The 16,662-nt window shown below is 35.9% G+C and overlaps 1 pseudogene; it reads right to left on the bottom strand.

The window, feature by feature from the left end:
- Positions 1–12,051: 12,051 nt before the first annotated feature.
- On the bottom strand, positions 12,052–14,525 carry LOC123896050 (annotated as a pseudogene).
- Positions 14,526–16,662: the final 2,137 nt, after the last annotated feature.

The raw sequence follows: 16,662 nt of genomic DNA, 5'->3' as shown, positions 1-16,662 counted from the left end.
TTGAGATTTGGTGTCAAATTAAAGTTTCAACACCAAAACACAAGCTGTTGGAACAAAATTGATTTAAAAATGTTTGCCCCTAAATCTATTAAGGTTTTGATTATAACAAAGTATTAATAAACAATTGGAAGGACTAAAAATTTAATTTAAGTGTGCAGGACTTAGATTCAATTAAGCTCTGATTAATGATCAGAAGATAAGGACTTCAGAAGTTTGTAAACGATCAGAAGATTGTGAGACTCAGAAGTTATACTCTTCAGACGATGAAGTCTTCAGAACTTCTTAAGGTCTTAGCTTCATCAAACTCTGATGATCTTCTTGAAGTTTGTAAAGATTCTCTTTTGCAAGTCAACTCTTCTACCAATGAAGAAAAGGACCTTTCAAGCCTGATCAGAACAGCTAATCTCTTTCTGTCTGTCCTCTTTTGAGAACGTGGGTCATCAGTGGTGTTAGCTGAATAAGGAAAGTCTTCTCTGCAGTAGTCAAAGTACCTGAAACTCTTTCTCAATTTTAGATATAACCAAACTGCATCAAGACAGGCTGCTTGAAGACAAAAGGTTATCTACTTCAACGGTCATCTTTGCAACGACTCTTTTCTAGTCATATATATACTAAAGGAATCAGTTGTATTTACTATCAAGGATTATTAACACGCTCGAACAAACTCTGAATTCCTCATACAAAGCTCTGAACCTCTGAACTGTGTTGTTGCACTTTAAGTTCAAATATTTAGTATTTGTTCTTCTAGGTTCTGATTAAGAGCTGTTGTATACATTCTATTATTCATTTCATTTGTACTTGAGAAGTCTCTTGCTTGTGTGCTTGAGCATTGTGGTGAAGTCTCTTGCTTGTGTGCTTGAGCAGTTGTAATCTTGTGTGATTATAGTGAAATCCCTTAGAAGTGCAAGGGGACTGGACTACTCTCGTTTTGTGAGAGGAACCAGTATAAATTGCTTGTGTGATCTCTCTCTCTCTATCTTAACTTGTTCTATTGAGTTATTTATCCGCTGCTGTTGAGGTTAAGTTAAGAACTTGAAAAAGTTTTAAACTTGACTAAAACACAATTCAACCCCCCCTTCTTGTGTTTTCACACCTTCAATTGGTATCTAGAGCACTGGTCTGTTACTTTCACTTAACAGTGAGACAGTAAAGATCCTGTGAGAACACTATGTCTGGAGGAGACGATAGTAGCACTAGAACAACCGGTGAAGCCGGCGATGCCAGTGGTGCTGGTGGGGGTCCTAAAAATGCTTTTGGTTTTGACTACTTAAGTAATGAATCACATGAACATAGTGGCAATAGGAAAGCCCCTATATTCAATGGTGATGCATCATTATTTGAGTGGTGGAAGGAAAGACTGTATAGCAATATTACTGCTATTGATCATGAGTTGTGGGATTTAGTTGGGCTGGGAGTAACTTTTGAAAACTTAAATGAACATGGAAGATTGTCCATTGAGCATAGAAAGTTACTCACACCAGCTAACTTAAAAACCTACACTAAGCATCATAGAGTAAAGGATATTGTTGTTGGTGCTATTAGACATGAAGATTATGTCAGAATAGAAAACAAGTCTACTGCTAAATCTATCTTTGATTCTATGTGTGCTACCTATGATGGAAATGAAAAGGTTCAAGAGGCTAAGGCTAGTCTCTTGATAAGGCAATATGAACTATTCACTATGCAACAAGATGAAAACATTGAGACTATGTTTACAAGGTTTCAAATCCTTGTATCTGGTCTTAAAGCTCTTAAGAGAAGTTATTCCACCTATGACCATGTTCAGAAGATTCTAAGAAGTCTTCCTATTGCTTGGAGACATAAGGTCACTGCAATAGAAGAAGCTCAAAATCTCAAGACTCTGAGTCTTGAGGCTCTGATAAGCAATCTCAGAAGCCATGAGATGGTTCTGAATGCTGATTCAGAAGCTAAGAAGAAGTCCAAGTCTGTGGCTTTACAGTCAACTAGGACTCCTTCTAAAGCTCTTAAGACTCAGCTTCTTGACTTTGAAGAGGAATCTTCTGCAGATGGCCAAGAGGAGGAAATGGGTGAAGATGAGTTTGCTTTATTCACCAAGTTTCAGCAATGGAACAGATTTAACAAAAGAAACTTCAGAGGTAACAGCTCCAGAAATTTTGTCAACAAAAAGGATGATCAGAAGAACTGCTTCAACTGTAAGAAGCCAGGACACTTTATTGCTGACTGTCCAGAAATGTCTGCTAAAGACAAAAGCAAAAGATACAGCTCAAAGAAGCAACAATTTAAGAGCAAATTGAAAAAGAGTCTGATGGCTACTTTTGAAGAGCTATCATCTGAGGAAGAAGTTGAGGAAGAAGAAGAGGCAAATCTAGCCCTGATGGCTTCAACTGACTCAGATGCAGACTCAGAGGATGAATCAGAATCAGATTCAGAAGTAACAGATGAGGTATTTTCTGACTGTTCTAAATCTCAACTTATAACTGCACTTAACAAGGTCATTGAGAAACATCTCAGAGTGTTAGGTAAACAAAAAGTTTTACAAGAAAAGCTTAACACTCTGACTGAACAAGCAGAACATTTTCAAGGTCTATATCAAGAAACTCTGAATAGAGTGAATGACTTTGAAAAGGGTTGTGCTGTTTGTCACAAACCTATTGATGAGCAGGAAATAGCTCTTCAACAGTTTGTGCATCTCAACCTTGGGAAGAGCAAAGCTGCTAATAGAATTTATAATGTTTTGAGACATAGAGGAGAAGGACTTGGCTATGAATATGGTAGAACATATTCAAAGCTGAAGACCTTTGCCAAAAAGGTTGGAAAATCTTGGGTTTATTATGTTGTTCCACCAAGTGAAGAGGGAAAGAATCCTGGTATTATTGAAAATGACAATGATGATCTGAGTGATTTAGAAGCTGACAGCTCAGAGGAACCAAGTTCATCAGGATCTGGAAAGAAAAGTTCAGAAGATAGAAGTTGTTCAGAACCTGAGAACATTAGTTCAGAAGTTCTGAAAACTTCAACATCTGAGACTTCAAATTCTGGAACCAAAGGGACTTCAGTACCTGAGTCTAGTCAATCTAAAAGCTCAGAAGTTTTTAAAAGAAAGAATTCAAACTCCAAACCTCAGATGCAGTACATGACTCAGATTATTTATGATTCTAGAGTCAGTAGATATAATCAATCAGAACATGGGATTGGTAATAAATACAAACCTTGGAATCATAAACAATCCAAATTCTGTAATAATAACAGATTTCAAACAAAGAAAATGTTTCAAAAAAGTTATTATTCCAAACCAAGATCTTTCTCTAACACTAAACAACATAGTAAGCATTTGTGGACTAACAAGCGTGGACCCAGAAAATGGGTACCAAAAGCTGAAATAATGTATCATTCAGATTTACCAACTAGGGAAGGATATGTCCTACCTAGAGTATGGAAACAAGTCCTATGCAAAGGAAGAAGGGCTTATGTCCTAGACAAATGGCTGACAAGTTCTCAAGTTAACAATCAGAACTTGAGAAATGAAGAGGAAGAATACTGGGATGACTTTATCATTAACTGTGATGAAGAGTTCTACCGCAATGACTAAAGTTGTTTCTCATACAGCCTGCCACTCAAAGAAGTATCATGAATCACTCATGGTATCTGGATAGTGGATGTTCAAGGCATATGACTGGTGACAAACAACTATTTTCTAAGCTGACTATGAAAGAAGGAGGATCTGTTGGCTTTGGAGGTAATCAAAAAGGAAAGATAATAGGTACAGGTACAGTAGGTAATTCTTCCCTATCTATTAATGATGTTTGGTTAGTAGATGGACTCAAACATAACTTATTGAGCATAAGTCAATTTTACGACAATGGTTATGTAGTTGTCTTTAATAAGGAATCATGTACTGTGTCTAAACAATCTGATAACTCCATGGTATTCAAAGGTCTGAGAAAGAACAATGTTTATAAAATTAATCTTTCTGATTTGAATGAACAAAAAGTGATGTGTCTTTTGACCTTGAGTGAAGAAAAATGGATCTGGCATAAGAGGTTAGGCCATGCTAACTGGAGGTTAATCTCCAAGCTTAGCAAGCTTGACCTTGTCAGAGGTTTACCTAAAATCAAATATCACTCAAACACACTTTGTGGTTCTTGTCAAAAAGGAAAAATTACAAAATCATCTTTTAAACCTAAGAACATTGTTTCTACCTCAAGACCATTGGAACTTCTTCACATTGATCTGTTTGGGCCAGTTAACACTGCCTCTATCAATGGAAAGAAGTATGGATTAGTGATTGTTGATGACTACAGTAGATGGACTTGGGTAAAATTTCTAAGAACAAAAGATGAAGCTTATGATGAGTTTAGCATCTTCTGCAAACAAATTCAAAATGAAAAAGGCTACACTATTTTAAAAGTTAGAAGTGATCATGGTGGAGAATTTGAAAATGAACCTTTTGAAAACTTTTGTGAAAAATATGGCATCTTGCATGAATTCTCTTCTCCTAGAACTCCTCAACAAAATGGGGTTGTAGAAAGGAAGAATAGAACTCTGCAAGAAATGGCCAGAACCATGATGCATGAAACTAATGTAGCAAAATTTTTATGGGCAGAAGCTGTAAACACAGCATGTTATGTTCAAAATAGAATCTATATCAGATCTAAATTGAACAAAACTGCTTATGAATTGTTCAAAGGAAGAAAGCCTGACATTTCTTATTTTCATCAGTTTGGATGTACTTGTTACATCTTAAACAACAAAGTCCATCTAAAGAAATTTGATGCTAGAGGTTATAAGGGTATCTTTATAGGATATTCTGAACGCTCAAAAGCATACAGACTGTATATTTCTGAAACACACACTGTGGAAGAAACTATGCATGTCAAATTTGATGACAAAGAGCCTGACCAAGTGTCAGAGCTTGTGGAAGGTTTGTCTAGATTTCAGGTATCAGAGGATCAGTATTCAGATATTCCAAACTACTCAGAACATCCATTCTCTGAAGAACCTCTGAATATGACAGTTCCTACAGACTCTGAACAACAAAGAACTGAAGCAACTGCTGAACCTGCTGTTGATGAGTCTGAAGATGATGAGCCCCCAAGAAACACTTTCAAATACAAATCATCACATCCAGAGGAACTGATCTTAGGCAACAAGGATAGTCCAAGGAAGACAAGATCTCAACTAAGAAATGAGGAATCTTTAGTTGGTCTTATCTCAATGATGGAACCTTCAAAGATTGATGAAGCTCTGAAAGATGATGCTTGGATTGTAGCAATGCAAGAAGAGCTGAATCAATTTCAAAGAAATGATGTATGGACTCTAGTGCCCAAACCTTCACACAAGAACATTATTGGAACAAAATGGGTATTCAGAAACAAGCTGAATGAACAAGGTGAAGTGGTAAGAAACAAGGCTAGATTGGTCGCACAAGGTTATAGTCAGCAAGAGGGGATTGACTATACTAAAACCTTTGCACCAGTTGCTAGACTTGAAGCAATCAGGTTACTTCTATCTTATGCTGTTAATCATGGAATAACCTTGTATCAAATGGATGTTAAAAGTGCCTTCTTAAATGGTTTTATTTCTGAAGAAGTGTATGTTAAGCAACCTCCTGGTTTTGAAGATATCTCAAACCCAGAACATGTTTTCAAATTGAAGAAATCAATGTATGGTCTGAAACAAGCTCCAAGAGCTTGGTATGATAGACTCAGTAATTTCCTTCTTGAAAAGGGTTTTGAAAAAAGGAAGGTTGACTGCACACTCTTTAGAAAAACAACCAAAGAAGACATTTTAATCATTCAAATTTATGTTGATGATATTATTTTTGGTTCAACTAATGCTTCCTTGTGCAAGAATTTTTCTAAGATAATGCAGGATGAATTTGAAATGAGCATGATGGGAGAATTGAAATTCTTTCTGGGAATTCAAATCAATTAGAAGAAGGAAGGAACTTATGTTCATCAATCAAAATATACCAAGGAACTTCTGAAGAAGTTCAACCTAGATGATTGCAAAATAATGAACACTCCTATGCATTCAACTACCAACATGAGCAAGTCAGAAGATGAAGGAAAAGTAGATCAAAAGGTCTACAGAGGTATGATTGGTTCCTTACTCTATCTGACAGCCTCTAGACCAGATATTTTATTCAGTGTTTGCTTATGTGCAAGATTCCAGTCAGATCCTAGAGAATCTCATCTTACTGCTGTAAAGAGAATCTTTAGGTATCTGAAAGAAACAACTAATCTTGGACTTCTCTATAAGAAATCCAATGATTATGTGCTAAATGGATTCTGTGATGCTGACTATGCTGGAGATAAAATTGAAAGAAAATTCACAAGTGGCAATTGTCAATTTGTTGGTGAAAACCTTATCTCCTGGGCTAGTAAGAGACAAACTACTATAGCTTTGTCTACAGCAGAAGCAGAATACATTTCAGCAGCTAAGTGTTGCACACAACTACTCTGGCTAAAATATCAGTTAGAAGATTATCAGGTAAGCAGTCATAATATTCCTTTATATTGTGATAATACTGCAGCCATTCATTTATCAAAAAATCCTATCCTACACTCTAGAGCCAAACATATTGAAATCAAACACCATTTTATTAGAGATTATGTTCAGAGAGGCATTATAGATATTAAGTTTGTTGATACTGAAAATCAATGGGCTGACATATTTACTAAAGCTTTACCTGTTGAAAGATTTGATTTTATAAAGAAACATCTGAACATGTTTTCAATCTCTGAATGAAAAATTTTTTTGGCAATTAAAGTGTAAGAGGTTATGTATATCAGAACTTATGTTTCAGAACATCTGAAACACAAGCTCTGAAGTACTTAACTCTGATAGAGAATTTTAAAAATCTCAGAGGCTCTGAACTATTTAAGTGGGAAACGTTTAGCATTCGCTGCTGAACAGTTGTCCATTAAAATAGCAGTTACCGAGTAAATTTCTGCACGTGGTCTACGTGTGTCAGGTAGTGGGTGGTTAATGATGATTTTTAGTATTCATATATTTGTCAATAAGCGTAACTTCCCAAATTTGCCATTTTTGTGTTAACTGTACGCGTTTAAATAAAACTTACACAATACACTTGCACACTTCTCACTCTCACAACCTACACTTTCTTTTCTCTCTAAACCTTCAACCAAAATTTTCTTTCTCTCTCATTAGTTCCTACCCTTACCTAAACTCCATCATGGTTGGTTCTTCGTCTTCTTCAACAACAAAGATTCCTCCGTTCATGTTCAGACATCTTCAGATTGTTGGGAACGAGATGGAATTCTCAGAATCTCAACTGACGTTACTACCTGAGAAGATGGTCGATTTTGAAAGTCTAAAGGAAAATGGGTATGATGTGAAGCCGTACTTCTCTACTCAAGGATGGAATAAGTATTTCGATATGCTGAATGGTCCCATTTATCCAGATCTTTTGAAGAAATTCTGGATGAAAGCAAGAGTCTTTACAAAGGCTGAAGCTAAGCAAGAAGAACTTGCAGCAATCGAAAGAGATCCTAGTCTGAAAGGAAAAACTAGGAAGGAGATGGGTCTTTTGGAGTTCATTGGTACACAGATTAAGTCTAACATCTGTGGTATCAATCTTACCTTCTCTCCAATTCACTTCAATGCTTTGTTGGGTTTGGACAACTCCGGTTTGGTGCTGGATGATTTTGAGAAGGGTACAAGATTCAGAGACGAACTTCTGCACAGGATGTGCATTGACATGAAGTTAAAGGGAAAAGTTAAAGGATTGACAGATGAGTGCAGTGTTCTATTCAAGATTATTTTGTCATCTATCAGTCCAAGAGTTGGTGGTACTGATACTATTTCATGGCCTCATCGTCATTTAATTTACTTTCTTCTGACTGAAAGGAAAGTAAATCTGGGTAAATACTTCTTTGAGAGGATCTGTGAAGCCATCTTCTCAAGCAAGTCTCAGAGGAAAACAACCATTGTTTATCCTAGATTGCTCTCAGATCTTCTCTTCCAAGGTCACATTGTTCAGAATCTGAAGAAGTTCTATCCAGAACTTATGGCTCAGAAGCTCTCGCCAGAAGTTCTGAATGCAAGCTTCTTAACAAAGATGCACTTAATCGACACCAAGCTGGTTCAACCTAAACAAGAGTTTAGAGTTAGTATGGAAGATCGCCTGTATGTGGATGGATATCCAGTAATCTCTGAAATGGATGCTGAGCACATCATTCAAGATTATCTGAAAGTTCTTAAGGATGAAGGTTATACTGTTGATAGGAGTATGGTTCCAAAGGCTCCAATAAACATGTATAAGCCTAAGAGGAAACCTAAGAGGAAAGCTGATTCTCAGGATGAACAAGTTAAACCAGATCTTCTCGCTCAGAAGAAGGTTAAGGTTGAGCAATCTATGGCTGAACAGAGAACCAAGAGAAAACATGAGGATGTTGCTAACAAGGCTGCTGAAGCATCATCTAAAAAGCCAATCATTATTGAGGAGGACAGCTCATCTTCTGAAACTCAGTCTGATTCAGAAACTGAGTCTGATGAAGAAACTCTGAGTACTAGGATGCATCAGAAACAAGTTCCTGATCCCAAAGGTAAGTCTCCTAAGTACATCTTTAACGAAGCTGAAATTGGAATAGGGTTTACCAATCCTCTTAGAACTATTCTTCCCAACATTTCAACTTCTGATAACCCCCTCTCTGAGCTAGAAAAACATCTTAGCCCTGACCCCCTCAATAATCAGCCTTTCACTCATGAAACCCACAAATCTTCATCACCTTCTAAACCAAAATCACCTCAATCTCAACCCCAACCACAAAAAGAATCACCTGACATTCCATCATCTAAACCTCAACCAGATATTCCAACTGCTGAACAAACCTCTCCCACAAAACAACCCTCACATGAAAAATCTCCTGAACCAACTTCTGAACACAAATCTCCTGAACCATCATCTGAACACATATATCCTGAATCAACATCAGACATCTCATCTTCTAAATCAACTCCTGAACCCAATCCTAATCCACGCATTCATACTTGTGCCCTTAAACCTTCAGAAGCAGAAGTTGTCATCATTGACAACCCTGCCAATGAATCAACCAAACACTCTACCATCCCCAATATCTCACCCTCATCCTCTGACCCTTTTGGTAACCTCTCCAATCAGCTTTATGATGATTTACTTAGGTTATCACACATTCAGGACAGGTTTTTGGAGTGTCCTTCTGATGTGGATATGGAGGTATCACTAATCAAGGCTAAAATCTGCAAAGCTCTGGATGCTATGGGTGATGAGATTAAGACTGTGATTGGACAACGGGATTTGGATATGGTACATCTGCTGAAGGACAGCTTAGCAAGAGCTAGTTTGAAACGACTGACTGGGTTTAACCATGAAGAGCATGAGCGTGCTAAGCTGGCTGCTATTGCTGCTACTGCAAGGCATATGTCTGCTTTTAAAGAATGTTGGGTGGATTCCAAGCTTTTCAAGAGCCTTGAGGATCAAAGAATTGAGAATGAACGTCTGGCTGAAGCTGCTGCAAGACTTGCTGAAGAAATCCCTGAGCTGAACCAAGAGGATGTTCAAGATGCTGATATTCTAATGATTGATTATCCAGAGGAAGGTGAACCCTCCTCTGATAAAGGCAAGGCACCTTTGGTTGAAGATCAGGCACCTTTGGTTGCAGATCAGCTGCAGATTTTTCAAGAAGCTCTGAGGGAACAACAAGAAGGTTTGGAAAGGCAAAGGACAGCTCACCTCAATTTGGAATCTAAAGTGGATGGTCTAGTTTCCAACGTGGGTTCTCTGAATGACAAATTTGACCAGCTCTTAGCCTTTCTCAAGAAACCTTAGGATTCTTTGCACCTTATGTCTTTAATGTTATTTATCTTCTGAACAATCTTATTTTAAATTTTCACTTATTTATTGGTTTGATAATTTTTTTTTTTTGGTTGTTGTGTGATGTTTACTTTTATTTTCTTTGATAAACAAGAACATAAGAACACAAGATGAATTTAAAAGAAAATTTTTATTGATGATCTAACGATGTTGAGTACATTGGCTAAAAGAAAAAGACGACCTAATCCTAGTCAGAAGGATAATACTCAGAAGAAATCTCAGATTTCTCCTCAGCATCCTCTGATGAAATTTCTATAGGCTCTGGGTTCTGCTCTTCTTCTTCTTCCTGTTCTTCTTCTGGAACATAGCTCGCCAAGAACTCAATGTAGTCAGCATCATCTTCATTTTCTTCAGCTTCAGAATCTGATGAAATGATTATAATCTCAACATCTTGTGGTTTCTTGTTGTCTTCTTTATCTTTCTCATCTTTTTCGCGTTCTTCTTCTTCTTTCCTTCTCCGAAACTCTGCAATACGTGAACTAAACCTTCTCATTCTTCTTGATTCTTCTTGATATACTTGTTTATTATTGTTTTTGTGTGAAGAATTTATGTTAACTCGTTTACCTTTTATAAACCCTTTAGCGCGTTGTTTTTTTTGTTTTTTTGTTTTTGAAATAAATTCACATTTGTAACAACCACTCTTCTTCTTTGACTGTCTTGGTTATCTAAATTTTCTTTTACTTTTTGATAATGACAAAAGGGGGAGTAGTTACGCATTAATTGATAAGTGATAAGTTTCAAAGTTGAAACCACGCTCTCACTTTTATCCGTTAAGTTAAAAGTTGTTTCTTTTAAGTTGTTTTACGTATTTCAATGTGGAGACTAAGTAAGTTGAAACTGAAATAAATTTCATAAGTAAGGATAAGTTAAGAGTGCAATTTTAACTTAGCCTTATGAGACTTAGGGGGAGAGCTTGCAAACCTCTCACTCTGAAGAAAGATATGAAATTTGTTTTATTCCAAATTATCTTAATCTTATACTAAATTAAAATATCATGGATAAAACATAAAGCTTAGGCTTTAAGGAGTATCAATCTTAGGGGGAGCTTGCAAACCTCACAAACCTAAGAGAAACATGATAAGTTAATTTAACAACAATTGTCAATTAATACTTATGTTTGTCATCATCAAAAAGGGGGAGATTGTTGGAACAAAATTGATTTAAAAATGTTTGCCCCTAAATCTATTAAGGTTTTGATGATAACAAAGTATTAATAAACAATTGGAAGGACTAAAAATTTAATTTAAGTGTGCAGGACTTAGATTCAATTAAGCTCTGATTAATGATCAGAAGATAAGGACTTCAGAAGTTTGTAAGCGATCAGAAGATTGTGAGACTCAGAAGTTATACTCTTCAGACGATGAAGTCTTCGGAACTTCTTAAGGTCTTAGCTTCATCAAACTCTGATGATCTTCTTGAAGTTTGTAAAGATTCTCTTTTGCAAGTCAACTCTTCTACCAATGAAGAAAAGGACCTTTCAAGCCTGATCAGAACAGCTAATCTCTTTCTGACTGTCCTCTTTTGAGAACGTGGGTCATCAGTGGAGTTAGCTGAATAAGGAAAGTCTTCTCTGCAGTAGTCAAAGTACCTGAAACTCTTTCTCAGTTTTAGATATAACCAAACTGCATCAAGACAGGCTGCTTGAAGACAAAAGGTTATCTACTTCAACGGTCATCTTTGCAACGACTCTTTTCTAGTCATATATATACTAAAGGAATCAGTTGTATTTACTATCAAGGATTATTAACACGCTCGAACAAACTCTGAATTCCTCATACAAAGCTCTGAACCTCTGAACTGTGTTGTTGCACTTTAAGTTCAAATATTTAGTATTTGTTCTTCTAGGTTCTGATTAAGAGCTGTTGTATACATTCTATTATTCATTTCATTTGTACTTGAGAAGTCTCTTGCTTGTGTGCTTGAGCATTGTGGTGAAGTCTCTTGCTTGTGTGCTTGAGCAGTTGTAATCTTGTGTGATTATAGTGAAATCCCTTGGAAGTGCAAGGGGACTGGACTACTCTCGTTTTGTGAGAGGAACCAGTATAAATTGCTTGTGTGATCTCTCTCTCTCTATCTTAACTTGTTCTATTGAGTTATTTATCCGCTGCTGTTGAGGTTAAGTTAAGAACTTGAAAAAGTTTTAAACTTGACTAAAACACAATTCAACCCCCCCTTCTTGTGTTTTCACACCTTCACAAGCGAGCTATGTCCCACAAGCGAGCTGGTTCACGGATGATTTTAAATCGAGCTTGAAGCACTCCAAATGCACGTTCGATGTCCTTCCGACATCCCTCCTAATATTTTGCAAATAACTTATCGGGTTCACTTTGAGGAAGTCTAATAGATTTGACGAAAGTTGGATAAGAAGGGTAGATACCATCGACTAGATAGTATGTCATATCATAGGGACGTTGATTCACATAGAAATTCACACTTGGAGTCTTTCCCTGTTCCACGTCATCAAAAACAGGTGAACGGTCTAGAACGTTTATGTCGTTCAACGTTCCCGGACATCCAAAAAAGGCATGTCAGATCCATAGATCATGAGATGCAACTGCTTCAAGAATAACTGTGGTGGTTCCCTTATCCCCCTAGTAAATTGACCTTCCCATGCTTTAGGACAATTTTTCCACTCCTAGTGCATGCAGTCAATACTCCCAATCATATCATCCCTGGGAACCCCCGTAGTTCACTTACATGTAGTATTTTTTGCAGGTCATCTTGGGTTGGTGCTCTGAGATACACTTGCTCATACAATCGTATGATTCCTTTATAAAATCTACGTAAGCACTCTAATGCAGTAGTACCTCTTATTTTGATGTACTCATCAACCGCATCTGCTGCCATACCGTATGCTAACATTCGCATTGCTGTGGTACATTTTGCTAAAGGTGATATACCTTCTTTCTTGGCAGCATCAGCTCGCTGGGTGAAGTAGTTATCACTACTTGAAAGGTCCCCAACAATTCGAAGGAAAAGATGTTTTTGCATGCGGTACCGACGACGAAACATTGCATCGTCATATGTAGGCTCATTGGCAAAGTAGTCGTCAATTAGTCTTTGGTTTGCAGCTGGATGATCTCTATTGACATATTTTCTACTACGAGGTGCACCATCTTCCAATATTTTTTTTCGACGCTCTCTAAATCGGTTGAGTACATAAGCTTCTTCAACTTCACGATTTTGCAAGTAGGCTGCGACATCAAAATCACCGGTTGATGGATCCATTGTTTGTGATATTGGAAGTAGATTGGGTGAGATTTAGGATATTGATACATAAATGGATGAGTCCCTATATATAGATTCAATTTGGTCCACTAACGGATTTCAAATAATTATTGTATAGAGTTAATTATCAGATAAGGATTGAGTGGTGGACACAATAATTAAAGCAAGTTGGGTGGTGGACACAATAATTAAAGCAAACACGTAGTACAAATACTTAAAACAAACATTACACTGACATATCACAATAATTAAAGCAAAACTACACTGACTTATTCAATCACAATAATTGAAGCAAACACTACAGACAAATATTTAAAGCAAAAACTACATTGATTGAAATTAATTATGGAAACAGTTCTTGGGCCAATGTGTCCAACATGGCTTTCTTCCGGTCATCGAGATTCTCTTCAGAACTTAACTTCAGATACATTTTCATTTTCTTAAGTTTGTTTTTCTCTTGTTGATTGGAAACTACCATTGTCAAATGTTCCATCTCTTTCTCCTTCATTTTCATGTAATTATCCCATTCTTTGTCCACCACCTCTGTGGGTGTGGAAGCTTTCTTTTTTCCCTTCTTTTTGGCTGCATCCCTACCTATAGGACGAGCACTAGATTCTACAGAGTTAGAGCCACATGCATCACTCTCGTGAGATCTCTTAGATCCACTACTTCCAGATCCTACTTGACTACTATAACGTGGTTGATCACGGAGAGCATTCCATTCTTCCATTAAAGTGAACCGAACATTCTTCCCACATGCATATATTTCCTGCGCTTTTGCCAAAACATCATTCTCGGACCAACCACTTCCTTGGAGACGCTTAGCGCCATCATAAGCGCCAATCCATTTACCCAGTATTTTGTTCATATAATTAAAACGGTTTCGGCATGCAACTCCATCACGCGGAGGATCGAATGAGCAATGCTAATTACAATAGTCAGCAATTTGACCCCAATATGTTTCACCTTTCTAGTTTTTCCCGACAACATTGCTTGTTCCAAATTTGATCCACCCACTAATTAGCACCAAATTTTGTTCAGTGTTCCATGATAGTTGCTGGTTTTTCTTGCTCTTAGGAGTTGAATCTTCATTAGCAATAGTTATTTGTGTTGAAAATTCGGGAAAGTTAGTTGTACCACCACTCGAAAAATTTTCATTAACCATCGGCATGTAACCATTAAACGGGGGTGTTTGAGATGGATTTCTCAGCATAGTTCCATAATATGGATGAAAGTTTGGAACAAAGGATGATTGGTTGAAATTTGGTGTTAAACCAAAATTAGGTGTGTTTTGAGGATGTTGGTTGAAAAATTGATTTGAACTTTGATAATTGTTGGGATTTTGATAATTGTTGAGGTTTTGATAATTGTTGGAGTTTTGATAATTATTGGGATTTTGAGAATTGTTGGGATAATTAGAAGAATTGTTGGGATCCATTTCACTAAAAAAAGATTAAAACTTCAAAAGAAAGACTAATTAGAAAGATAATAATAGATTAAGATAGTGAAAAATTTGGTTTTTTTTTCTGTGTCCAAATGAAATGAACCAAGTCTCTATTTGTAGAGAAAAAAATTACGAATTTTGGTGAAAAAATAAAAAATAAAAAAATTAATTTGCATTGAAATAATTGAGTTCAAAGATTAGATGAGGTAAAAATCCGGCCAGCCAATCAACGCGTGCCACTTGTCCATTTGGATTTCTCTCTCCGCGTCCCCTGCTGGGCAACGCGCCCTGTCGGGCTGTGTGATGCACGCGCCTGCGAGGGCGAATCTCAGGGCGCCACGTGGCTCCGTCCGCAGCATTCAACACAGTTGAAACAATTCATCTTCTCTTTCATCCAAGTCACATTCAACACCACCAGTGCACCATTCACTTGTGTTTAATCCCTCATTCAACACCCAATTCAACATCCATTGTAACTAGTCTTAGGTACTACTATTGGAGCAATATCCACTGAACACCTAATATGTATTGCTTCTCAAATATGTACCCTCTCTCTCTCTCCTCATTATAATATATTTTGTTGGACCTATTTATAAAGATATAGAATTATTGATGAAATATAGAGTTATTAGTGAGACTCATTTAGAACTTTTTAAGAGGTGATGAGTTGGAGGTATTTAATACTTATTATGTACTATTATTAAAAAATAATAAATAAATGATGTGTACATGTTAGACCCAATTAAATACTCAAACTTGTGAAGCTCCATTGTGAATGCTCTAAACATTAAACAAGGTCCTTCCTTTGTGTCAGTTTTGGTACAAGTTACTAAACATTTAATATTTAAAAAGTTGAATTTACATGTTCCAACAAATATTTTTTACCTTTGATTCTTTAACGACCTTCGTCCTTTTTCATAAGAACTTTTTCAAAAATCACGGGTATTAAGAAAAGTTGTTGAATAATAATTTGGTCATAAAAATGTGTTACTATTACTAAATTGCCCTTGTGTATTAATACATTTATTGTTTTTTTTTCATATTCCAAGACAAAATGATAATATTAATAAGGGGTATGTTTGGAAAAAGTGTAATAAATGCATCTAAAAAATTGTAAAAGGTCTTATAATTAGGGACACATTTTTTTTTTGTAAAAGGGTCTTGTAATTAAGGACGGAAGAAGTATTATTTTCAATGCAATATTAACTATATTTTATTAACTGTACTTTCTAATTTGTTACATTATTCCCATTTCAATATTTTCATTAGCGATGATTATTGTTTTATACGTCAAAAAAATTATTATTTTAGTCAAAATATTTTTCTTCTTATTATTTACTCCATCTGTGACATTTTATAAGCATATTTTACGGTTTTAGATTTGTTACGTATTTGAACAATAATAAAGTCTCTATATATATATATATATTAATTATGCAATGAACCTAAAAAGATGAAATTTGCTTATAAAATATCACAAAGGAGTATTTATACATTTTTTTTGGGCTAAGTAATCTACTAGTTAGAAATGTCATCTTTTACAGTTATTAGGTTTAGTTTTAGTTTTTGCTTTTTTACCACCGATATCTGGTTGATTGAACTGCCTAATTTGGTTCGAGGTCAGTTTATGAGTGGTTCCAACCCCCTCCACATCATAGTTGTGCGGGATCAAATTGTGTTCCAGTCTACCAAGTGCAACATAAGTATTAATAAGAATGAAATCCTAAAAAATAAGAGTATCATAGTTAAAATTTCTATTAGGCCAAGTTTAATATGAACAGGAGATTATTTTGTGCACGATATACAAATCTCGAATAACATTATAACGAATACGAATTTTACAAAATCGACCGTTAAATAAAAATATTATATTTATAAATTTTTTTAGAAAAATTAAAAATCATTTGACATATCATTGAGATACATCAAAATTGTGCCACAATGCATAAGTATTACTCCCTCCGGTCCTTTTTATAAGGAACAATTTGAAAAAATCACACAGACCAAGGAATCACATTTAACATAATTATTTTCATTTAATACTTTTATAAATTTAAATTTATTCCATATATACCCTTATTTAATTACTCTTTATTCAACTAATTTACTTATTTTTAAATTATCTCTCATA

Source organism: Trifolium pratense, linkage group LG7, assembly GCF_020283565.1.
Source record: "Trifolium pratense cultivar HEN17-A07 linkage group LG7, ARS_RC_1.1, whole genome shotgun sequence".
Classification (NCBI taxonomy): domain Eukaryota; kingdom Viridiplantae; phylum Streptophyta; class Magnoliopsida; order Fabales; family Fabaceae; genus Trifolium; species Trifolium pratense.
Note: the sequence above shows the minus strand (reverse complement) of the source record. Positions and strands in the feature narration are given on the sequence as shown.